Source organism: Hemitrygon akajei, chromosome 10 (genome assembly GCF_048418815.1).
Source record: "Hemitrygon akajei chromosome 10, sHemAka1.3, whole genome shotgun sequence".
In the NCBI taxonomy this organism is placed as follows: domain Eukaryota; kingdom Metazoa; phylum Chordata; class Chondrichthyes; order Myliobatiformes; family Dasyatidae; genus Hemitrygon; species Hemitrygon akajei.
The window spans coordinates 89179865-89206060 of NC_133133.1; the positions used below are offsets into that span (position 1 = coordinate 89179865).

General features: G+C 41.8%; 1 protein-coding gene across 2 annotated transcripts in view; it reads left to right on the forward strand.

Moving 5' to 3' along the window:
• LOC140734524 (plastin-3-like) overlaps window positions 1-26196 on the forward strand; it is a 150219-nt gene that overhangs the window by 14870 nt on the left and 109153 nt on the right. Inside the window, exon 2 of one of the 2 annotated variants that reach the window (XM_073058602.1) lies at window positions 759-850. The exons of the other annotated variant lie outside the window; for it this stretch is intronic. The gene's annotated coding sequence lies outside the window, so the exon portion shown is untranslated. The remainder of the gene's footprint in view (window positions 1-758; window positions 851-26196) is intronic. 2 annotated transcript variants of the gene reach the window in all.

Consider the following 26196-nt stretch of genomic DNA (forward strand, 5'->3'; position numbering starts at 1 on the left):
CTATGTTCACGATCTTCTGCAGCTTCTTCCAGTCTTGGACAGGACAACTTCCATACCAGGTTGTGATGCACCCTAGAAGAATGCTTTCTACAGTGCATCTATAAAAATTAGTGAGGGTTTTAGGGGACAGGCCAGATTTCTTCAGCTTTCTCAGGAAGTAAAGGCGCTGGTGGGCCTTCTTGGCAGTGGACTCTGCTTGGTTAGACCAAGTCAGGTCATTTGTGATCTTCACTCTGAGGAACTTAAAGCTTTTGATCTGTTCCACCTGTGCACCACCGATGTAGATGGGGTCGTGCGGTCCATTACTCCTTCTGAAGTCAACAACCAATTCCTTCGTCTTGCTGACGTTCAGGGATAGGTTATTGTCTTCGCACCATGCCACCAGGTTCTTAATTTCCTCTCTGTACTCACTCACCATTACCCAAGATACGGCCTACAATTATGGTGTCATCAGCAAACCTATATATTGAGTTCGATGGAAACTTGGCTACACAATTATGGGTGTACAGTGAGTACAGCAGGGGGCTGAGTACACAGCCTTGTGGGGCACCGGTGCTCAGAGTGATTGTAGAGGAGAGCTTGTCCCCTATTTTTACAGCCTGGGTCCTGTCTGTGAGGAAGTTGAAGATCCAGCTGCAGATCTGAGTGCTAAGACCCAGGTTCCAGAGCTTAGGAATCAGTTTATTTGGAATGATGGTATTAAAGGCAGAACTGTAGTTGATGAAAAGGAGCCTTACATATGCATCTTTATTCTCCAGGTGTTCTAAGGAGGAAAGTAGTGCCAGAGAGATGGCATCTGCTGTTGACCTGTTGCTCCGGTAGGCGAATTGCAAAGCGTCGAGGTTGACCGGTAGGTTATGGTTGATGTGTGAATAACCAATCGCTCAAAGCACTTCATAGCAATTGATGTCAGAACCACAGGTCGATAGTCATTCAGGCATGCCACCTTGCTTTTCTTCGGCACCGAGATTATCGTTGCCTTCTTAAAACACGAGGGGATTTTAGACTGAAGCAGGGAGCAGTTGAAGATGTCAGCAAACACTCCAGCTAGCTCGCTTACACAGGCCCGGAGAACCCGTCCCGGGACGCCATCTGGGCCCGTCGCCTTCCTTGGATTTATCTTCAGGAAGGCTCTTCTAACGTCTTCCTCGGTGACGATGAATCTTGATGCCACCAGGTCCGGTTCATTCAGAGGGGGCAGGATGCTCCTCTTCTGTTTGAATCTTCCATAGAATACGTTAAGTTCGTCAGGAAGAGAAGCGCTACAGTTATTGATATTCCCAGCCTTTTCTTTGCGCCCAGTCATCTCATTTAGACTCTGCCATAGTCTACTGGCATCCCTCTGGTTAGCCTGAGCTTCCAACTTGGCTTGATATTGCCTCTTGGCGCCCTTAATGGCTTTCCAGAGTTCACGCTTGGATTCCATGTAGCGACTGGTATCTCCAGACCTAAAAGCCGCAGCTCTAGCCTTCAAAAGGGACAGGACCTCATAATTCATCCAAGGTTTCTGGATAGGGAATACCCGGATCATCTTGCGAGACACACAGTCCTCTGTGCATTTCCAGATAAAGTTTGTGACAGCTGAGGCATACTCATCGAGGTTAGCTGCCAAATCCTTGAATACTAACCAGTCCGCCGATTCAAAGCAGTCACAGAGGACCTCATCTATTTCCTCTGTCCAACGTTTCTGTTTGTAAGCCGGGAGGAGGAGTACAGCCTGATGGTCCGATTTTCCGAAGTGAGGTCGTTGGACGGAACGGTAGGCATCCTGGACTGCTATGTAGCAGTGGTCAAGTATATTCGGGCCTCTAGTGGAGCAGGAGACATGTTGGTATAACTTTGGCAGCGCTTTTCTGAGGTTGGCCTGATTAAAGTCCCCGGCTGTAATGAGCAAAGCCTCCAGACACCTGGTCTCAAGTTCACTGTTGTTGGCATACAGTGTATTCACAGCACACTCCACGTCCGCCTGGGGGGGGGGGGAAATGTAGACCACTGTCAGTATGACTGAGGTGAATTCCTGTGGCAGATAATAGGGACGACACTTCAGCGACAGATGTTCCAGGTCCGGACTGCAGGAGCTTGTCAGTGCCACTGTGTCCAAGCATCACGCAGTGTTGATCAGTAGGCAGACTCCACCTCCCTTCGTCTTGCCCAAAGATACCGTGCGGTCCATCCGATGGATCGAAGATCTCTCTGGTCCGATGGCACAGTCAGGGGTGGCAGGGGAGAGCCAGGTCTCTGTGAAACAGAATACACAGCAGTTCTGCATCTCCCTGCAGTAGGTGAGTCTCCCTTTAAGATCATCTACCTTGTTCTCTATGGCTTGCACATTAGCTAGTAGGATGGTGGGCAGAGGGACCCTAAAGCCCCTCTGCTTCAATCTGACCAGCAGCCCAGCTCTTTCCCCACGCTTCCTCGGGAAATAGTGCATCTTTCCAGGCTTCGGTGCCTTTTCCCAGACAGCAGGAGGGAGAAGAGATTGTATGAGGGGTGCATGGGGTCCTTCATAATGCTGTTTGCTTTGCAGATGCAGCGTGTAGTGTAAACGTCCATAATGGCGGGAAGAGAGACCCCGATGATCTTCTTAACTGACCTCACTATCCGCTGCAGGGTCTTGTGATCCAAGATGGTGCAATTTCCAAACTAGGCAGAGATGCAGCTGCTCAAGATGCTCTGAATACAACCTCTGTAGAATGTGATGAGGATGGGGGGTGGGAGATAGACTGTTCTCAGCCTTTGCAGAAAGTAGAGATGCTGCTGGGCTTTCTTTGCTATGGAGCTGGTGTTGAGGGACCAGGTGAGATTCTCCCACCAGGTGAACACCAAGAAATTTGGTGCTCTTAACGATCTCTACCGAGGAGCCATTGATGTTCAGTGGGGAGTGGTCACTCCGTGTCCTCCTGAAGTCTGCAACCATCACTTTTGTTCACATTCAGAGACAGGTTGTTGGCTCTGCATCAGTCCGTTAGCCACTGCACCTTCTCTCTGTAAGCTGACTCGTTGATCTTGCTGATGAGATCCACCACAGTCGTATCATCGGTAAACTTGATGATATGGTTCAAGCTGTGTGTTGCAGCACAGTCGTGGGTCAGCAGAGTGAACAGCAGTGGACTGAGCACACAGCCCTGGGGGGCCCCGGTGCTCAGTGTGATGGTGTTGGAGGTGCTGGTTCAGGAAGTTTACTATCCAGTTGCAGAGGGAGGTGTTCAGGCCCAGTAGGCTCAGCTTTCCAGTCAGTTTCTGAGCAATGGTTGTGTTGAATGCTAAACTGAAATCTATGAACAGCATTGGAATGTACGTGTCTTTTTTGTCCAGGTGGAGGTTGATGGGAATGGCATCATCTGTTGAGCAGTTGGGACGGTACGCGAACTGCAGTGTGGGGGGCAGCAGGGTATTGATGTGCCTCATGACAGGCCTCTTGAAACACTTCATGATGATGGATGTGAGTGCAATGGGGCGGTAGTCATTGAGGCAGGACCTTGAAGGATTTATCGGCATGGGGACGATGGTGGAGGCCTTGAAGCATGTTGGAATGATAGCGCTGCTCAGGGAGATGTTGAAGATGTCAGTGAGAACATCTGCTAGCTGGTCTGCACATCCTCTAAGCACTCTGCTAGGAATATTGCTTAGTCCAGTAGCCTTCCGTGGGTTGACCCTGCACAGGGTTCTTCTCACATCGGCCACAGTGAGACACAGCACCTGGTCATTTGGAGGAGGGGTGGACTTCCTCGCCGCCACGTCATTTTCCACCTCAAAACGAGCATAGAAGTTGTTCAGTGCATCTGGGAGGGAGGCGTGGTGATGTTGTCTTGTAGTCGGTGATGTCCTTGATGCCCTTCCACATGTGTCACGTGTCGCCACTGACCTGGAAGTGGCTGTGGATTCGCTGGGCATGTGCACGCTTTGCCCCTCTGATAGCCTGGGACAGTTTGGCCCTCGCTGATGTTAGGGCTGCCTTGTCGCCTGCTCTGAAGGTGGAGTCACGGGTCCTCAGCAGCGTACGCACCTCCGCGGTCATCCATGGCTTAGCGCGAGTAGTGGTCTTGGACACAGTGACATCATCGGTGCACTTGCTGAATTAGCTAGTCACTGATGCCGTGTACTCCTCTAACCATCGGTTGCAGCCTCCCTGAACATATGCCAGTCAGTGTGCTCAATGCAGTCTTGAAGAGCAGAGACAGCTCCTGCTGGCCAGGTTTTCACCTGCTCTGAACTGGTCTGGAGCGCCTGATGAGCGGTCTGTATTCTGGGATTAGCATAACAGAGATGTGGTCTTGGGGATGGGGCTCTGCTGGTATGTGTCAGGGATGTTTGTGTAAATAAGGTCCAACACGTTCTCCCCCTCGTTGCGAAGTCCACATACTGATGGAATTTGGGGAGCACTGACTTGAGGTTCGAGTGGTTAAAATCTCAGGCGACAATAAACTGTCCATCAGGGTGTGTGTTCTGCAGTTCACTGATAGCCCCATACAGTTCACAGAGCACCTCCTTAGCATTAGCGCTGCGGGGAATGTAGACACCAACTGTAAGGACTGTGGTGAATTCCCGTGGTAAGTAAAATAGTCTGCATCTAACAGTCACAAACTCCACTAGCGAGCAGTATCTGGAAACCAGCACAGAGATCTTGCACCATTCCGTATTGATGTAAACACACAAGCCACCATTGCGAGTCTTACTGGAAAGAGCTGCATCCCTGTCTGCTCGAAACAAGGCGAACCCGTCCAGCTGAATGGCAGCAGTCCATTATCTGCACTGATCTTGTTTGTTTACAGTAAACCTAAAGCACATGGTAACATACACTGGGCGAATTCCTGTCGATAATTATTAGGAACTAAGTCACAGTTTTATAGTACAGGCAGTCCCTGGGTCACATACGAGTTCCGTTCCTGAGTCCATCTTTAAGTCGGATTTGTACTGTTACGTATCCCGTAACTGGATCACTTACCAGCAAAGATAGAGAGGTCCGCTGAGGTCTGATGGTACCATTTTTAAACGTTTTTATTTATAAAGGGGCACAAAAGGAAAATTAATACAAACATTTTGATAACATACATTGTCAATACTCAATCTAAAGTGCAGGTATAGTAATAATCAATCAGAGATAAGCTCTATCGTTGTCTAGGGGATAATATCTTGTCCATTTGGAAATATAGCCGTCATTCAAAAGTCTGCAGGCTTCAGCCTTTTGGGAACCGCTGGGTTTCCCGTGTTGGAGAGAGAGAGAGAGAGAGATTGGTGAGAAAAGGAACACTTGCCCGGGTCCTTACGAAGCAAAGCCGTGGAATCAGGGGAGCAGGCTTTCCTGTTGTTAGTTAAAAGCGATTTTCCGTGATTCCAGCCACAGACTCCCGATTCGGAATCTAATGCACGAGGCTTCCTTCAAAATGGCTTCCCACTACGACGGGATCGCTATCGTGTCTCCTTGGTGCATCTGGCGGGGTCGTCCCCCCCCCCAGGCCCTCCTTTATACTTCCTCACGGGATCGCAGGTGTCAATCTCTCTCTCAACCAGCCCACTTTGCCCGAGGGCTTTACACGTGGTCTTCATGAGACAATAGTCAAGGTTGCCTTATTCTGCATCCCGGTGGAATGTGGTATTCAGCATGTCTCTCTCTCTCTTGGGTCATTGACCCCCCCCCCCCCCCCTTCACTAGGGCTCTTGCGATTCTCACAAAGGAGGGGGCTGGTATCATAACAGTACGTACATGGGAACAAGTACATCCGGTATTATTTAGCGTCAGTCAAATGTTTGTCTTAGTATATAGTATATATTTTTACCTTTCTATGCATATAAAACACTTAAGAAACATATGTATTCCAATAATTAAACCACTGGGTTGCTTAGTAATAATTGTAGCTTTCATTGGGGCAGGGCCTTTCACATGCTCCATTATTCTCACTTTATCCTTTAAAATTGTTCCGATCATTGACCGACTATAGCCTAACACTTTTCCAGTGACCGATGGTGTTTCACCTCTTTCCAAATGCTTTATTATTTCCACTTTATTTTCAATCACGATCGCTTCCCGTCAATAGAACAGAAACACTGCGGGCAAGCGGATCCCGAGCTGTGCCGGCTCCCGAGGTCCACTGGGTCCTAAGAACCACTGCACTGAGACAGGCCAAATGGGACAAGTGGGGGCTGTGCTTGGTTTGGGTATTTGATCCTCCACAATATTCCGCTTGGGAATTTAAACTGAAGGTGGCTGTGTTTTTTTTTAAGCGGTGGAGTTGCGAGCTCAAAATCAACCCAGCACAGATGGTATGGGAGTCACTGGATTGACATCACCAGCACAGGAATGGTCTGTCAATGGATCGAACTGGCGACCCTACGTTCTCTAGCCTGGCGCTGATCTCACTGGGCCACCAGCCAACCGGAACGAGGGGTGGGGAGGGGAGACGGGGTCAGGGTCAATCTTACTAAGAACAATTTAAGCCAAATACTGTTACGAAAACCCGTAACCAGGTAACTTACCAGCAAAGATAGATGGATCAGCTGAGTCGGATGCTACTATTTTCAAACGTTTTATTCAACAAGGGCACAAACGTATGGTTAATACAAAACATTCAGATCATCAAAACTCAATCTAAAACACCAGTGTAACCATAATCAATCAGAAATAAGCTCTACAGTTGTCTAGGGGGTAATACTGAGTCCAACAGAAGTCTAAAGAGTCACTCAGAAGTTTGCAGGCTTTTTCCTTTATAATTTAGAAAAGATGCACACTTGCCCGTCGTCTTGGCAGAGCAAATCCTTGGAATCAGGGGAGCAGACTTCCCCGTTGTTATTTAAAAGCAGTCTTTCGTTGGTTTTAGCCACAGATTCAAATTCGGAATCTAGCGCACGTGGCTTCCTTCAAAATGGCGTCCCGCTCCCACGGGAATCGATCTCGTGTCTCCTGGGTGCGTCTGCTGGGTGCGTCTCCTCAGACCCGCCTTTATACTTCTTCACGGGATCGCAGGTGGCAATCAAGTTGCAGGCATTGCGATCTCTCTCTCAACCAGCCCACTTTGCCCGAGGGCTTTTCACGTGGTCTCCATGAGACAATAGTCAAAGTCACCTTTATTCTGCTTCTTGGGAGAACGTGGTCTTCCGCACGTCTCTCTCTCTTGGGTCAGTTGACCCCCCTTAACTAGAGTTCTTGCGATTTTCACAAAGGAGGGGGCCAACGGCATAACAATACAAAGTTAAACACTGAACACAGTGTCAACGGCAACGACTTAAAATGGTAGACAGCGACGCGATCCGACTTAAAATGGCGGACGGCGTTCTCTTTCCTCAGTTCGTAAGTGCGAGTTATTTGAAAGTCGGATGTTCGTAATTCGGGGACTGCCTGTACTATAGTGGTATTGGTAGTGTTTCAGTTTTGTTCTGTATTTCAATTAAATACATAACTTGTTATTCAGTTGAACAGTAGTTTATCTTTTTGATAGCTTTTGAAGTATTTTCATAAAACTTCGGCTAATTGGGGCAGCCGCTTGATTGGGCCAAAATGTACTAGTCTGGATGTGTCCCAATTAACCGGAATCTACTCTGTTCTCAAAATGGGTTACTGGAACTTGTGTTTCAGCAACTGTTAACTACAGTTTCAAAATAACTCCACAATAATTGATACTTTGTTCATCATCAAAAATAGGTTGGCCCCTCCCTGAGCTTTCCCGAACTCTGGTGTTTTGGAGCTTCTCTTACCAAATTAATCTTGAGTATGACTTTTAATTCCTACACAAAATTAAAGATTTTCTTTCCTCTCTGTGACAGTTTGTTTGAAGTGACATTTGGCTGCACCACACAGTGTTTGTAAGCACTGATTTGATACCTTTCAATTTCCATGGTTTCTCCTGTCAAAAGTTTCCATTTTGTCAGGAGTGCAGCAGACCAGGAAAAAGTATTTGTATTCTTGTTTTTCTTTTGGTAACTTATCCATTTAACAACTCAATGAATAGTCTATAGCCAGCAATGAACATACGGGTCCTCACCAAGCTGTGGATGGCCAACTTGTGTGCAGCCTGTAAATTCCTACACAGGTTGGAAAATGGGGATGGCACTAATTACTTGGAACATACAGGATCAAAGTGATTTCAGAGTACAGTATACCAATCACTAAAAGTTGTGCCACAGATTATAAAGGCTGTTTTTAAAAAAGTGTATCAAACCCTTGTATTTCTAAAAAAGGTAGAGTTGTATAACTGTACACAGTTTTGATTTTATCATTTTTATGCAATGATAGTGGCGAGGGGATGGAGGAGGTTGTAGAGTTGGAGACTATTTACAAGGATGAGGCTTGAAATGTAAAGAGATTTAGTTTTTTTTCCTCTTGAAAAGGGTGACCTAGTTCCTTAAGATTCTGTTTTATGTGTGTGTGTGTGAGAGAGACAGAACAAGTTATTGATACTATCCAATAGTATTATCAAGCACGCTGCTAGGGTATTTGACCCCCTATGTTAAGGATGCAACCCATCTAATTTGTACAAATCACAGCTACCCCAGGAATTTTTCCAGTGCCTCATAAGACCGAAGCTGACCCTCTGCCACCATTTCTTCAGCTGTGCATTCATCTGCATTGTTCCCTATTTCTGAATTAACTAGCATGTGACGGGAAAATCATGTGATTATTGAATTTTGAGTTTCTTCTTGATACTTTATTTCTTTAGATCCCAAAATCTGCCATCAGGACCTCTTCCCTTTTCTACTGATGTCATTGTTACAGACATGGGCCAGGATCTCCAGTTGTTCATCCTCTCCTTTGGAATTTTTCTGTGGTCAACAGACCCAGAAAATCTTCCTGTCTCTGTAACCATCAAATCTCCGATCACTATAGTGCTTCCTTAGCCATCTTCTGCTTCTTTCTCTCCCCCCCCCCCCCCCCATACGGTTGAGCTACTGAGGTGCCATATTCCTAGCTCTTCTGCTCTTTGGAAGAATAATGTTGAAAATGAAAAATCTGTTGGTGAGATTGATTAGGATGATACTTGCCCCTTCCTCCTGCTTGCACCAATCCCTTTCTTTCTGCTCCAAGTTTTAATGTGACTATATCTCTAAATGTGCTATCCACAAAGTTCTTAGGCTAATATATGTTCTTCCACGGATAGTTACTCCTGATCTAAAATCTGAAGCTCAAAGCTGCTGCAGCAGGAAATACTTACTGAACATGCGGTTGTCTGTGGAAGCAACTGTAACCTCCCACTTAGTGCAGGGTGTGCATTCCATTTGATTGGACTGATCTACCATACCTCATTCATTATAACTGAAACACTATCAGAAATAGCTTGTCACCCTCTTAGCTGACTTGGGAAATCAGAATCAGGTTTATTATCACCGGCATGTGACGTGAAATTTGTTAACTTAACAGCAGCAGTTCAATGCAATACATAATCTAGCCAAGAGAGAGAAAAATGTAATAAATAAAATAAAACATAATTATAAATAAACAAGTAAATCAATTATGTGTATTGAATAGATTTTTTAAAGTGTGCAGAAACTGAAATACTGTATATTTAAAACAAAAAGTGCCTTGTTATATTATTGAACTATTGGCCAGTATTAAGATTTTCCCACAAACCCTGCATACCTTACCACCAAAGCTCTCATTCTGAAGATTGATACAGAGAGAATGTTTCCACTTATGGAGAAGAGCAAGAAATTCAAGCAGGATCTCCCAGTGGCCACCCATTTTAATTTCATTCCCCATTCCCATTCCGATATGTCTATCCACGGCTTCCTCCATTGTTGTGATGAGGCCGCACTCAGGTTGGCGGAATGCACCTTGTATTCCGACTGGGTAGCCTGCAACCTGATGGCATGAACATTGATTTCTCGAACTTCCAGCAATGCCCTACTACCCCCCACTCCATTCACTATTCCCCATCGCCTCCTTCTAGTGCTCCTCCCCCCTTTTCTTTCTTCCATGGCCTTCTGTCCTCTCCTATTAGATTTCCCCCCCCCCTTCTCCAGCCCTGTATCTCTTCCACCCATCAACTTCCCAGCTCTTTACTACTTCATCCCTCCCCTATCACCTTGTGTTTCTCTCTCCCCTCCCACCACCTTTCAACTCTACTACTCACCTTTTTTTCTCCAGTCCTGCTGAAGGGTCTCAGCCCAAAATGTTGACTGTACTCTATACCATAGATAATGCCTGGCCTGCTGAATTAACAGAAAGATGCCTGTTACCTGCAACATGGTTTTGTGTTTTTTTTTCCTTTGTAGATGGTCTGGGTGCAGCCCCAGAAATTGCTCTTAAAAGTTCAAACGTAGGTGTGATTAAACATTCAATATGAATTGCCTGACCATGTCTAAGTTGGAATATCTTGTTTTTATTCAGTATGTTGCTTCTAAGATTTAATATGGGAATAATCTCTGGCTACTTAGCTAGAAGTATAAAACCAGAATCTGTATTTAAGCACACTGGATTAAAAATGTACAGGAAAAAGGTAATAAGCCTCATCATTCCATTATCAAAAGATATGTTTTCGGAAGTAACGTAGGGAGGTTAGAAATAATTTTGAATGAATGAATTTCATTGATCTGTTCTTGGATGTAGATGTTGTTGGCTGTACATAATTGTTTTTGAGATGTGGTGGTGCTGAGCTACTGCCATGAATGACTGGAGTACTGGTGATAGCGGTCCCATCATGTTATTGGCTGGGGACAATGAAAGTGTGATAGTATATTTCAGATTTAAAATAGTATGCACTATAGAGTGATGGTGTTCCTATGCACCTGTTTCCCTTCTCCTTATCGCTGTTAGGGATTGTGGATACCAGAGGTGTTGCCACAGCAGCGTAATCAAGTGGCTGCGATGCATTTTGTGCGTAAGTGATGGAATGAGCACTTGTTCTCATTATACCTGCTGGTGAAGAGTGTGGAAAATGAATGCTATCTGTCACACTTGCAATCAAAGCCAGTGGGTGCAGAGTTATGTAGAAATACTTTTATTTATGAATGTTTTATTTTATTAAATTTTGCTATAATTGACTCATTTGAGTTAGTGTGAATAATCCAAGCCACTGCCAACATTGAGAGTGTCGACTTTATGATTGGGATTGAAACATCAAGTCCTAATAGCTCTACTAATATAAACAACAAACAGCATTGAAATCTGTGTTGAGTGGAGAATTACCATTGTTAACATGGCTCCTTAATTGAGGACTGGCTTAATCCAGGGGAGATGGGGGGGCCAGTAAGAGTCGAGGGAGGGAGAAAAATCTTTTTTTTGTAATTTATTTTTTATTGAAGTTCATCATCAAACAAACATTTCCATAAGATGTATTTCAGACATTGTACATATATATCATATAATCATATATGTCACAAATCTCCACATAGCATTTATCTGAGGTATACACTTATAGAAAAGAGTGGAAAGAAAAAACAAGTGAAAGAAAAAAACTACAAGTAGGGAGTGATTTTTTTTTTACAACATATTCATTGATTTGTGAGAATAAAATCAGGCCTATGAGGCATTATGTAGTTAAACCATTTTTCCCAGTATGAATCAAATTGTTCCAGCTTATGATTAACAGATGCTGTTATCTTCTCCATCCATGCATTTAAAGTTGGGCTCTCCTGTGATAACCATTTCCTAGTAAGAGTCTTTTTACCAGCCACCAACAGTATATTCATTAAATATTTATCTCTTTTCAACCATTCTTGAGGTATATATCCAAAATATATGGTCTTACTCTCTAAGGGTATTTCACATTTAAAGATGTCTTGTAGGGTATTGTGTATCCCCCTCCAATAGTCTTTGATAACAGGGCAGTCCCAAAAAATATAATGATTTGCATTTTGATTTCCACAATTTCTCCAGCAAACAGGGAGGTTACTATCATAATGGGATTTCTGAGAAGGTGTAATACAATATTTTATCAAGTTTTTCCATCCAAACTCCCTCCATTTCTGTGAACTGGTACACTTCCATTGATACCTCCATATTATTGTCCATTCTTCCTCAGATATAATTATCCCTCCTTCCTTCTCCCATTTTGTTTTAATGTATGAAGTCGAATGTGTTTTAAGATTTGACAACCCCTTATACAGGCTTGAAATTATTCTACTACTGTTATCTGAATTATATGCTTTTCTAAATAGCTCTATCAAGCATGTACTTGCCTTGGTTACATTTTTAAGCGTCTTATTAACATATTGTTGCATCTGTAAATATCAATAAAAATCTTGTTTTTCTAATAAGTGTTTCTCTTTAAGCATTTCAAAACTGAACAGTGTTCCTTCTTTCATTATGTTGCAAAGAACTGTTATTCCTTTAGCTGTCCAGTCCTTAAATCTAGCATCCAATTTATTTGGTGTAAAATCCAAGTCATATGCACAACATTTAAGAATTGCAATATCTCCCTCTAGATTATATTCTTTTATAGTAGTTTTCCATATTTTAAGAGTCAATTTCTCCCATGTGTTATCAATAGTATTTATGTACCTTTGCAGGTTGTTATCAGCCAAAATTGCTTGTATGGGGATGGGAAATACCTGCTCCTCAATGTTTTTCCATTGAGCATCATATGATGAGTTGCACCAACATATCACAGCTCTCAACTGTGCTGCAAAATAATAATCTCTAAGAGAAGGTAGGCCCCATCCCCCCTTTTCCTTTGCTAATTGCAATGTTTTGAGACAAACTCCAGGCCTTTTACCCTGCCAAATATACCTTGATAGCATCTTGTTCCATTCATTGAATTGATTTTGATTAATCTCTATTGGTAGGGTCTGAAAAAGATATAATAGTCTGGGCAGTATATTCATTTTAATAGACTCAATCCTTGAACTGAGACTGAAAAAAGGAATCAGATTCCATCTTGCCATATCTTCCTTAATTTTTTTTATATAAAGGCTGATAATTACATTCTGATAATTTTGCAAATCTTTTGGCATAATGATGCCTAAATATTTGAAAGACTCTTGTTTGCCATGCCCTGGGATATCTACTTTCAATTTCTCTTGGTGGGCTATAGTAATATGAAAGTAATTGGTTTTTTTTATCTATGTTGATCTTATATCCTGATAATTGACCATATTGTTCAAAGGATTGCATCAATTTAGGTAAAGAGCATGTTGGTTGCCCTAGATAGATCAAAATGTCATCTGCGTAACAGGCCAATTTATGCTCTGTCCCTTTAATAGTAATTCCGCTGATATCTTCATTTTGTCTGATGTATTGAGCTAATGGTTCCAGATATAATGCAAAGAGTAGCGGTGACCATGCACAACCCTGTCTCATGCCCCTTTCTAGGGTAAGACTATTTGATAAATATCCATTGATTTTAATCCTAGCAGTAGGGTTGTCATATAGTCTCTGTATAGTTCTAATAATTGTGTCTTGGAAACCAAACCTATGTAAAACTCTGTAAAGAAAATTCCAATTAACCGAATCAAATGCCTTCTCAGTATCCACGCTTATCACTATTGCTTCGATTTTATTTTTTTGTGTATGATCCATAATGTGAGGTGTCCTTTGTATATTGTCTTGTGTTTGGCGTTGTCGTATAAAACCTGTCTGATCATTACATATCAGTATGGGTAGAAACTCCTCTAATCGTTTGGCCATGATGAAGGTAAATAATCTATAATCTACATTAAGAACGGATATTGGTCTAAATGACCCGCATTCCATTTTATCTGAGCCTTCTTTTGGTATAGCTGAGATTATCGCTTCCTTCCTGGGTGGCATTTGTGCCTTTTTTAGAGCCCAGTTCAGTGTGGGGAGTAAAACAGGAATTAACTCATATTTAAATTCTTTGTACCATTCTGCCATATACCCATCTGATCCTGGTGACTTGCTTAATTTAAGCCTACTAATTGCAGCTTTTAATTCAACTTCAGTTATGTCAGCAGTCATTGTTCTATTTTGTTCTTCGCTTAATGTGGGTAACTCTAGAGAATTCAAGGTGTCAATTTGGGTTATGCTTCCCCCTGGAACTTCGGAATATAGAGTTTTGTAAAACACTTCAAAAGCTTCTTGAATTTCACTTAGCTTATTTTTTATCATTTTTGTTCTTGGGTCCCTAATTCTATGAATTGTATTTTCTGCTATCTTTTTTTTTCAGTTTCCACGCCGGTATTTTCATAGACTTTGATCCATTTTCATAATGTCTCCGTTTCAGAAACATTAAATTTTTCCTGATTTCTTGCGTAGCCAAACTATTAATTTCATTCCTAATTTTTTTTAATTTCCCTTAATATATCCTGTGCCAAATTCAATTTGTTTTTTCTCTAGTTCCTTCAGCCTATTTTGTAATTCCTCTAATGTTTTATTCCTTTTTTTTCTTATATGAAGATATTGCTATAATTTTCCCTCTTAAGACCACCTTCAGAGTATCCCATAAAATGGGAAGTGAAACCTCTCCATTATCATTAAATTCTAAGTAGCGACCATTTTCTTTTAAAATTTCTTTCTTAAAGTACGGATCATTGAGTAGACTTGAATTTAGTTTCCAAATCGTATTCTTTGGTTGTAGGTCAAAATCAACAGATAAATAGGTGCATGGTCACTTGCATCTATTGTCCCAATTCCACAGGTGTTTATTTTGTCTTTGTCTTTTCTAAATGTTATGAAATAGTCTACTCTTGTATATACAAAACGGGGAGCAGAATAATGAGTGTAATCCCTTTTGTCGGGGACAAGGTCCCTCCATATATCAATTAAACCAACATCCTCAAAAAGTGTATTAACTTTCTTATGTAAGGATTTTGTTTCATAGGTTTTTCTATTGGAAGAGTCTCCCCGCATATCAGGAGACCTTCTGTTTCCGCTACCATAATATCAGTAATTTTCAAAAAGAAACCAATATCACTTCGGGTGCATATATATTCAATAGAGTAACTGAATTTCCATCTATATTCCCTCTTACTAGAATATATCTGCCCTCTTTATCTCCCATTTTGAATACTTTTTCAAAATTTAGCTTACTTGAGATAAGAATAGCAACTCCTCTCCTATGTCCTGATTTATATGAGGAGAAAAACAAATTAGTGAAGCCTATTCTCTTTAGTTTTCTATGCTCATTATCACTCAAATGAGCTTCCTGTAAATATACTACATGGGCTTGTTCTTTTTTCATTTTGGATAAAATTCTATCAAGTTTGATTGGATTTAATAACCCATTGACATTAAAAGAAATGAATTTTACTTTGTCCTTAGCCATCTGTATTTATCTGTCAATGTATCATTGAAATTAGCAGAATAAAACTTAATCGATCTACTCCCTGAACAAATAAGAACCAAGAAACGCAAATAATAACAAAAATGGCAACAAGTGGTTGATTCCAAGGCTGAGGTCTCTGGTAGATGACCCTGTGTTGAGCTAGAGGAAATGTTTAGCTGTGGGGGATAACCCCTCCTACTTGTGAGTTGAGGGCCCCCATTGTAGTATTCATAAAAGTCAGTAACAAATCCATTACATAGAAAAGATTTCCCTGTGTACTCCTATATATACAGGCAGTCCCTGGGTTACGTACGAGTTCCGTTCCTGAATCCGTCTTTAAGTCGGATTTGTACGGAAGTTGGAACGAGTACATCCGGTATTATTTAGCGTTGGTTAGTCAAACGTTTGTCTTAGTATATAGTATATATTTTACCTTTCTATGCATATAAAACACTTAAGAAATGTATGTATTCCTATAATTAAACCACTGCATTGCTTAGTAATAATTGTAGCTTTCATTGGGGCAGTGCTTTTCAAATGCTCCATTATTCTCACTTTATCCGTTATCCTTTAAAATTGTTCTGATCATTGACTGACTGTAGCCTAACGCTTTTCCAATGACTGATGGCATTTCACCTCTTTCCAAATGCTTTATTACTTCCACTTTATTTTCAATCGTGATCTCTTCCCGTCAATGGAACAGAAACACTGCGGGCAGCGGGTCCCGAGCTTAGCTGGCTCCCGAGGTCCGCTGGGTCCTAAGGACCGCCGCATTAAGACAGGGTAAATGGGACAAGTGGGGGCTGTGCTGGGTTTGGGTGGTTGATCATCCACAATATTCTGCGTGGGAATTTAAACTGGAGGTGGCAGTGTTTTTTTTTACGAGGTTGAGTTGAGAGCTCGACATCGACCCAGCACGGATGATACAGGAGTCTCTGGATCGACATCAACCTGGCATGGGAACAATCTATCACTGGATCGAACTTGGGAAACTCCGTTCTCCAGCTCGGCGCTGATCTCACTGCGCCACCAGCCAACCGGAACCGCGGGGGGGGGGGGGGGGTGGCGGAGTCAGGGTGAATCTTACTAAGAAAAATTTAAGCAAAATACAAAGTTAAACAGTCAACACAGTGTCAACGGCAACAACTTAAAATGGCGGACGGCATCACGATCCGACTTAAAATGGTGGAAGGCGTTCTCCTCCCTTGGTTCCGCTGTCTGATACAATTGGATCGATCCCATCTTGATAAAACGCTCGAAGTTTAGCAGGGTATGGAGTTTGAAATCTAATCCTTTCTTGCTTTAGTATTCACTTTACTTCAGAGTATTCTTTACGTTTCTGCAGGACCGCGAGGGAGTAATCTTGATTGAAGTATATTAATTTATCGTCTAAAAACACCCTCTTCTTACACCAGGCCTTTCGTAGAATCTCCGCCTTGGTACTGTCGTGGTTACTTGAAATGACTTGGAGACACAGACAATTCTTCAAGAAAAGTAAACCTTTATTTGCAAACAAAGGCTGAGGCAATCAATGAACTTGTCACCGAAAGCCCACCGAGCTCCTGTGTACAGCATTCTTTATAGTAATTTCTTATCTCAGTTACATTTCGGTTTTATTAGCATACCCAATCAATTTTTAGTTGCATATCATCTATATATGAATTAATTAATCACTTTTGCCTAGCCCGCGGTACGTCACCATTGTTTTTCACCCGTTCACATTGGGGCCTTATTCGTGGCCAAGATTATGTTTTTCAGACAACCTCCCTCACAGTATATTCCTGCTCGCAGCATCCTGTCCGCCACCGTTATCTCGTACTAAACAAAGGCTGAGTGTAATACATGGGATACATCGCAGCTAATAGTGTTGCAAAACAAGCAGGTGTTCTGTAAGTGCCATAATATGCAGCTAAGAGAGTACAAAGTATCTAGTGAAAACAACACATAACAAAATGTGCCTAGTAAAATAATACATATTAATTTTCGGTACCTAGAAGTGATTACATAGTATAGTAAATAGCTAATACATAGTGATTATAGTTCAGGTATATATAGTGGTTATATCAGGTATATTTCTCAATAGTACTGAATCAAAGGAATTTAATTATTATTGAGCGTGGCTTATCTGCTCTATCTCAGGTAGGCTTCGGGACAAGCGCATGATGCGCTCTCTCAATTTCCAGCTCCATAGTCGAGGGAAGCTCCAGCGCGTCCCACGGCAACTTTCCGACAAACTCCGTCATAGACAAGCCCTTCGCTCCTTCGAGAACGTTGTATATTTTGATATTTTTCCACCGTGATCTTCCCTCCAGGTCAAGCAGTGTACCTTCTTGTTGATATAATATTTTTATCGTCTTACTTAGTATCCGTTCCACGTTTTGTACACGATCTTCCACCTTCTCAATTCGAGTCTCTGCCACCACTATTTTTTGATTGACGTTGGTGAGCTCTGACTTATTATCATGAAGCTGCTGTTTTATATCTTTCTGGAACTCCCTTATCTCTTTCAAAATTTCGGTCATATTTGCCGCTTCGCCTGAACGAGACCCAGCATCTGCCTCGCTAGCACACGGTCGGGTAGGAGAGCCGCTCGCTGCACTGCTCTCGGCCGCAGGCTCCGCAGTGTCGCTTTTTTTTATTTCCATTCTTTTGATCTAGAGAGGGCACATTTTCATTTTTATATTTTGAATGCAACGATATTTTCAGAGCTGTATTGGTGTACTTTTAATTGCTTACATTTAAAAAAAAATTAAGATTCTAATCTGTAACCAAGTAGAGTTTTTGCATTGAAACTTATAGGGCATGCTGCTTAATTTGCAAATTTTTGTTTTGCAAAACATTTTCTCTTTTTGAATTTGACTGATATTTGAATTGCCGCAGGTTGGAAGTTCCTACACTCTGGTTAATACCAAGCTTGGAAAAAGTTTGTAGATAATTGGGCATTTATGCTGCTACTTGATAATCAATGGGAGCTGGTTTCACTTTGAAATCACAATTTGAAATAGAGATGTGATCTGAGAAAAGAACAACTACACAGTTCAATACAGAATTTGTTTCAAAGGTACATTTAAGGTCACGAAATATTGAAGCTCCGCAGGCGCGCAGATCTTCTAGGCCACGTCCTTGGTATATCAAATAACGGCCAGTCATGAGACCCTGAGAGTGGGTCCCATTCCCACAAAGAACCAAAGTCAGCGTGTAACTCCAGGTGAGGGTCTTCAAAAGAACCCTGAGAGGGGGAAAAAAGATATTAAAGATAGAAATAGCTGTTTCAGAAGATGCAAGCAAAGGAGTCGCTGTTAGGTGCCATCGTCTCCTAAACTCCACACCCATTTCTTCATGATGTTAGGAGTTACTATTCATTACTAAGTCTGCGATGATTTGGCAACCCAAAGATTATTCATGCTGAACATCTCATCTATGTATCTTTTAAAAAAAAAAGCATAATTTGCACATAATGTTCCCATGGTAAAGAATGCTAGTGACAGTGATCGACAACAGTATTTCTTGGAATGAGACTTTGTGGCCAGCACCATCCAGTGTGAAGATCCTACATGACATATTTACAGCACATTTAAATCACTTAAAGCAGATAATATGGACGTCCTAGAGAAAATCAAGCCTGATGACTTTTCAAAATCTTAGCATTAGAAACTTCCTTGTATTTGCCTTTTGGATTATTGAAAATAGTAGTAATGTAAGTAGATTATAAAAATTTTTTAAGTGTTTTGTGCCGAGCTATGAAATGCCCTAAATCCAGTTTTAGAGTGGAGCCAGTGCAAATGCTGCATGGTTTTCCTCAGAGCTGCTTCTGAATAGTTTCACCATTAAAAAAACTAGGATGAAAGTCTTAACGTACAACTATGCCTTAAAATATAACCAACCCAATGCTTCACAAACAGTAGTCCTGTTGTTCGGTACCTGATATTTGGATGAATACCAAAGCTCAGGTTCAGTGGTGTTATTGTTAATTGTTTTGCATTACAGGATTGATTTTCATTAATGCAAACTTATTTTAGTGATTATGTCTTGGCAGAGTTCTTTAAGCAATACTCCACTTTGCTTTTGGCAAGAATGCTTATTTGTAGAAGATAAACACATGAAATCAGCTTGGACTGAGTATACATTTAGTTTGGTGGGGGGGGGTGTCTCCCCACTCTTGTGATTTAGTTGTGTTCTTTTACAGCCTTGTTTCATGTTTTTAGGATATTGAATTAACCATTACTGGCACCAACTTTAAAATAGCAATAGGCCATTTCACCACATGGCCCTAGGGCTATGAGTGACTTTTTTTTCAAGAATAACTACTTTCTTCTTTTAATGAGAACATAATAAGACAGGAAAGGAGTAAATCATAATTGGCTGTCATTTAATAAGATCAAGGCCTATCTTGCTTTAATTTTAACCCCTTTCCCCTTTCTCACCTCATTCCTTGGCATCAGACTACAAGACACATACAGGAGTAGAATTAGGCCATTCAGCCCATTGAGTCTGCTCCACCATTTGGTCATGGATGATTTGGTAATTTTTCCCCCTCAGCACTATTCTCTTGCCTTCTCCCAGTAACCTTTGACAAGAACTTAATAACTTTCACTTTAAACATACCCAATGACTTGCCCTCCATGTTCATCTATGCAAAAGAATTCTACAAATTCACCACCCTCTGGCTAAACAAATTCATCCTCATCTCAGTTCTAAAGAGACAGCTTTATATTCTGAGGCTGTGCCCTCTGGTTCTAGAATCTCCCACTATTTGAAATGTAAGACCATAAGATATACAAGCAGTATTAGACCATTTGGCCCATCGTAGCTGATCCATTTCCCTCTTAGCCCCAGTCTCCTGCCTTCTCTCTGTTTCTCTTCATGCCCTGACTAATCAAGGATCTGTCAGCTTCTGCCTTAAATATTCCCGGTGACTTGACCTCTACAACCATCTGTGGCAGCGAATTCTACAGATTCACCACTTTCTGGCTAAAGAAATGGGCATCTCTCTATTCTGATGCTGTGTCCTCTGGTCTCAGACTCCCCTACCATAGGAAGTGTCCTCTCCACATCCACTCTGTCGAGGCCTTTCAATATTCAGTGGGTTTCAATGAGATTCCCCTCCCCTATTCTTCAGAATTCCAGTGAGTACAGGCCCAGAGCCTTCAAATGCTTCTCATATGATAACCTCTTCAATCCCAGAACCATTTTGGTGAACCGTCTCCAATGACAGATAAAGGGCCAAGAACTGCTCACAAAACTCCAAGTGAGGCCTCATGGGTGCCTTAAAGCCTCAATATTATATCCTTTTATATTCTAGTCCTCTCAAAATAAATGCTAACATCACAGTTTGCCTTCCTCACCACAGACTCCACCTGCAAATTAACCTTTAGGGATTCCTGCATGAGGACTCCCAAGTCCCTTTGTACCTCAGATTTTCGAATTTTCTCTCCATTTATTTCTTCTACCAAAGTGCATGACCATACACTTACCGACATTGTATTCCATCTGCCACTTTGCCCATTCCCTTAATCTGTCTGTCTTTCTGTAGTGACTCTGCTTCCTCAAAGCTGCCTGCCCCTCCACCTATCTTTGCATCATCCATTCTTGACCATTGACCAGAAGGTTTCAATGAGAGTTCCCACCCCCCCCCCCCCCATTTCTCTAAACCCCAGTGTGTACAGGCTTGGAGCCTTCAAGCACTCCACATAAACTAACCCTTTCATTTCCAGGATCATTCTTGTTAAGCTCCTCTGGACCCTCTGCAGTGCCACCACACCCTTCCTTAACTATGGGGCCCAGCACTGCTCAGAGCAATCCAAATATGCCCTAATCAACACCTTAGAATTCTCAGTATTACATCCTTGCTTTTATATTACAATATCTTGAAATGAATGCGACCATTGCATTTGCCTTCCTCACTATTGACTCAACTTGCAAGTTAACCTTTAGGGAATCCCACTGTAGCAGTTACTTGAAAACAAACTAGAACCGCTGAGAGACTAAGCTTACGTAATCGACACAGCATGACATACTTCCAAATAACGAAGTCCCAAATCAAAACGGTATGTTTGGTCCTTCATTATGATTCCAGCAAGGAAACTAAATTAGCGATCTTGCAATCTTAGTGCAATATTAGCATAATTAAGTGTTCTAATAATGTTGCAATTAGCATAACTAATTAGCAATTGACTAGCATAACTAAATGAAGTTCATGTATTTAAGCGGTCAAAAAAATTCATTCTCACTTCCTCTGACTATCAACTAACAAACCCAAAGCACGAATACGTAACTATACTCATTTGCTTCTACCACGCCCTAACCCAAGTGACAGATTACTATGAAAAATGCATTATGAAGTACAATACAGATCTTAAAAAAATAGATACATACTCCCACATTCCAGCCACTTAACTACACTATAATTACAATAATTCCAGTAACTGTGGTAAATCAAGTCAAGTTTATTGTCATTTAACTATAGATATGTATATAATATATATAATCATATAATGTATTTAGAAACGAGACATTTCTCCAAACCAGGGTGTGAAGCATAGTGCTACACATAACACACATTGCACAAGTTAACTTAGGAAGGCAAGGATAAGATCTACAGATTAATCACACAAATAACAAACTAAAGTGCTTTAATATTAAATATTGTAAGGTACAGAACAGATTAACCAGTGACACTTCGAATATGATGTGGCTGGGAGTTCAGAGGCCTAGTGGTCTTGGGGAACAAACTGTTTCTTATCCTGACCATTCTTATTTTTTATACATCTTAGTCTCCTGCCTGATGGCAGGAAGTCAAAAGAGGATGCAGGATGGATGGGTGGGATCTTTAATAATACAAAAGGCCTGCAAATGCAGTGCTCCTGATAAATATCTCCAATGGATGGTTGGGAGACCCCTGTGATCCTCTCAGCTGTTCTCACAGTCCTTTGTAGAGACTTCTGGACTGATGCTCGACTGCTCCCACACCAGATGGAGATATAACTTGTCAGGACGCTTTCAATGGTGCTCCTGTAAAACGTAGTTAAGATGGGTGGGTGGGGGGGGGGGGGACCCTTGCATGCCTCAATCTTCTTAGGAAGTGGAGATGTTGCTGTGCTGTCTTTTTCAGGAAGGGTAGGGTAAGGGTAAGGACCCTTTAGTAAGGGTCCAGGTGAGGTCATCCATGATGTGAACTCCCAGGAACTTGGTGTACTTAACTCTCTTTACGGAGGAGCCATGTATTCGCAGAGGGGGATGGTTTGTCTGCACCTTCCTGAAGTCCACAATGATTTCCTCTGTCTTCTCCATGTTCTGGCATAAGTTGTTCTTTCACGCCAATCTGCCAGCCACTCCTCTTCCTCTCTATACTCAGTCTTGTTATCATTCTTGATATGGCCAACCACTGTTGTGACATCCACAAACCTGATGACCCAGTTTGAGCTGGATCATATGAAACAGTTAAGTTCTCCTTGACCCACAGTTTCTAAAGCAAGTTTGATGTGTATTGGACCTGCCTCATCTACCATGAGCATAAATGTCTTTCATTTGGAACTCTCCTGGTGGTAAGGATGGTGAGGTCTTCAGAAGCAACAGTTAGTTGGGTGTTAGTGTTTTCAAATCATTGGGATCGGGGGATGCTTTAGTAATTGGATAACCATTGATAATAGCCTCTACTTTGCAAAAGACTGTGGAAACCATCTTCATCGAGATTCTATACCTTCATGGTGGAATTGAGGACCTTTTGCACGGACCCGATCAATCTCTCTCATTTTCCTCCATGATGTGAATCCAGTTAATTCCTTTGTGAACTAGAGCATCACTGATCTGTCAATTATTTCACTTTCCTAATGCCTTTTTGCAATTCACACTTGACTCAAACAAAGTTTCTTGCTTATTGAGAGCAGTAAAGTTCATGAACTTGTCAAGGAATGTATGTCTAAAGAAGATGCTACTTCAATATGAACTGCTTGTAAAACAGGTAAATATGACCCCATACCTCTTCATGCTCCCTCTGCTCGTCACCTCAAAAGATCCAAAATAGTCCACTCCACACATATAAATGAAGGTTCATCTGGAGAGACCCGGTCCGGAGGTAGATACTCATGTGCTGGCATCCTGGAACTGTGTGCAACCGTTGATAAACAACACACTTAGACAGGATTCTTATAACTGTACTAGCACTGGGAATCCAGTAGTTTTGGTGCAATCCGGATTGTATGTAGTTATGGCCACCATGTCCCACCTCTTGATGTACATGGTCTAAGATATGAAGATCTTTTGCCAGTATGACAATGTTTAGACTCTTCAGGCATGGCTGGCCTACTAAGCCATACACCAGCTCTCAAGACACCATCTTCAAGCACTGGATGAAGCTTGAAAATATGACTGTTCCTTTTCAAACTTTCTCACCCTTTGCAAATTTGAGAATTCATCTGCAAACACACACAAAATGCTGGAGGAGCTCAGCAGGCCAGGTAGCATTTATGGGGAATAAAAAGTGCCTTTGGCCCGAAATGTCGACTGTTTTTTCCATAGATGCTGCCTGACCTGCCGAGTTCCTCCAGCATTTTGTGTGTGTTGCTTGGATTTCCAGCATCTGCAGATTTTCTCTTGCTTGTGAATTCATCTGCAAATCTCCTCCTTTGGCAAAACCCAGTGATCTCCATTTCAGACTTTCTGACCTCTGCTGAGAGACAATCTTGGCTGATCTGACCTTTGCCCTTCTCAGTCTCTCCGAAGAATACTCTTGTTCTTCATCTAAGTCAGCCTGAGCAAGAATGATGTTCAGTTGCTTCCTTTTCTGACTAAGAAACAAGAGCAGGTTCTCTAAGAATCCTGGCCATTGTCTTCCTCAAATGTGTCTAAGATGAGAAATGATGGATTATACGTGTTACTGCATCTACCTCCTCTTCAATCTACATGGTACCTACCATAACACGCCTCTTGACTTACGGATCATCTAACAGAAGTTCTCCAGGTCATTCAGGGTTCGCAAGCCATTTGCCTTCAGACTGTGATGCTCTTGTCTCAGTCTTCTGGTATGCTCTCACCTTCAACCCTCAGAGGCCATATATGTCCAGTTTGCTTGAAGTGTTTGCATACCTCCATTGAGATACTTGCAAGACTTTAAGAATTTCTAACTCTGTTTGCAATGAAGGTGCAGAACCTAGAAATTTCATTCCTGACGTGCTTCAGTGCAGAAGTACTATCAGTCCAAAACACTGAGTCCTGAAGCTGTATATACAGCTCCTTCCTCCACATGTCCATATGACCTGCCATAGGAGCAGCAGTGCGCTTTATACAAGGAAGGCAAACTGACTTCAATGGAGCTACCCTAGATTATCCCGTGATACAAGCACCATGCACCTGAGAGCACATGTTGTACAAGAATCAGTAGGCCACTGCTCCACAACCATCTTTGCTTGCGTCGCTTGGTGTAACTGTGCACTGGTAACGTCTCCAAAATCCAGTGGTTTCAGACATCAAATAACATCGAAGTCTTCCAACTGGCAAACTTCTTCCAGCCAGTTTGACCACTCACAAGCCGCTGATGTTGGTATACTGTCATCCTAACCAAGCCCCTTTTTTAACTAGATCTTGTAGGATATTAGCAGATAGCACCACCAGGCTCAAGATTCCAAAAAGATCATAGATGGAACTAACTGTGGAGAGGATTCCCCTTCTGGTAAGTGGTCGATCTTAACCATGACTATTGTTCCTTTGATCAATCTACTTATTTGAGATATGGTGGCATGAAGTTCTCTGGCTCCTGGAATTCTACTTAAATTTTAAAACATTGTAATACAGCCTGTTCTGCTGTTTAATTAAATTGTCTGATTTATTTCTCAGCATCTATTGCATCTTTGTACATTCTGATATGGTTGATATTGTGGCGACCCACTTTCTGCGCAGGCGAACCGGCTCACAAATAGCCAGCGTGTGGGGAGAGACTTTGGTAATGCACCTCTGACGTCATTTCTGCCAGGAGAGGGCGGGCGCTAGGGATTAAATGCCAGCGCCGCGAAGTTTGAATAAACTAGTCTCGAAACGACTTACCGACTGCGTGTCGTCTCTAGCTCTGTATGTAGTACATCACTACAATATAGTGATATTGGAAGAAAAATTAATACCTATTAATTGTTATCTATTAATAGAGAGAATAATTGCTAATTAATTGGTTTTTACTTTGAGCTTGGTCTCTGGTGATGTGTAAAAACTCATCAGTACCTGACTAGAGTCAAAAGTAGGACAGTTTTGGTTATATTTTGAATTCCACTCATACTTCGCTAATGTTCAGATGTTCTAAGTGTATGCACAAAGTATAATGTTAAAATCTTCTTTATATTAATACTAAAAGTGTGGTGTACAGTTTATGACCTCTAGTGAAGCGTCAAACTGAGTGTAGCAACACGTTGAACTGTTTCACCAAACACCATTGTGAGGAGCAGTCAGGTTAAAACCTGAATTACAACCATTCTTTCTTTACTGCATTCAGGAAAGTTTATTCATAAAGTCTAGCAGAGAACTCGAACTTGGTGATTAAAGTGAAGCAGGGTCTGACTATATTTTCAATTTTTAGGTGCTCTCATTCATACAAAATATTACCCAAAATAATGTTTTATGATATTTTAATAAATCAGTTAAGTATTGTACACAAGCCAGTTGAATGTTGGTGCTTATCAAAATTTGACCATATTTGCAAGCAGTTAATTTGTAACACTCCTGATAGATTTTAAATAATAGGGGAGGTAGTAAAACTGTTCCACTTACAAGCCATTTAAAATGTGAAAACTTTCTCCTGGGTTGTTATGGAAAGAATTGGACCTTACCAGTATGAGACTATCTTGGTTGCACGATGTGGAACCAAGTAAGTAGAATGTGTCTGCAATTTCTGTTGCGATACTATCATAGCCATCATTTGACACTGGATGTTATTGTTTTGGGCGTAACTCTTCCCTCCACTACACAGATTGGAGGAAGAGATAGTTTCCATTGAGATGATGCAATTGTATACCAACAGAATAGTTTTACTACCCTTAAAGGCTTAATATGATGGCACAAC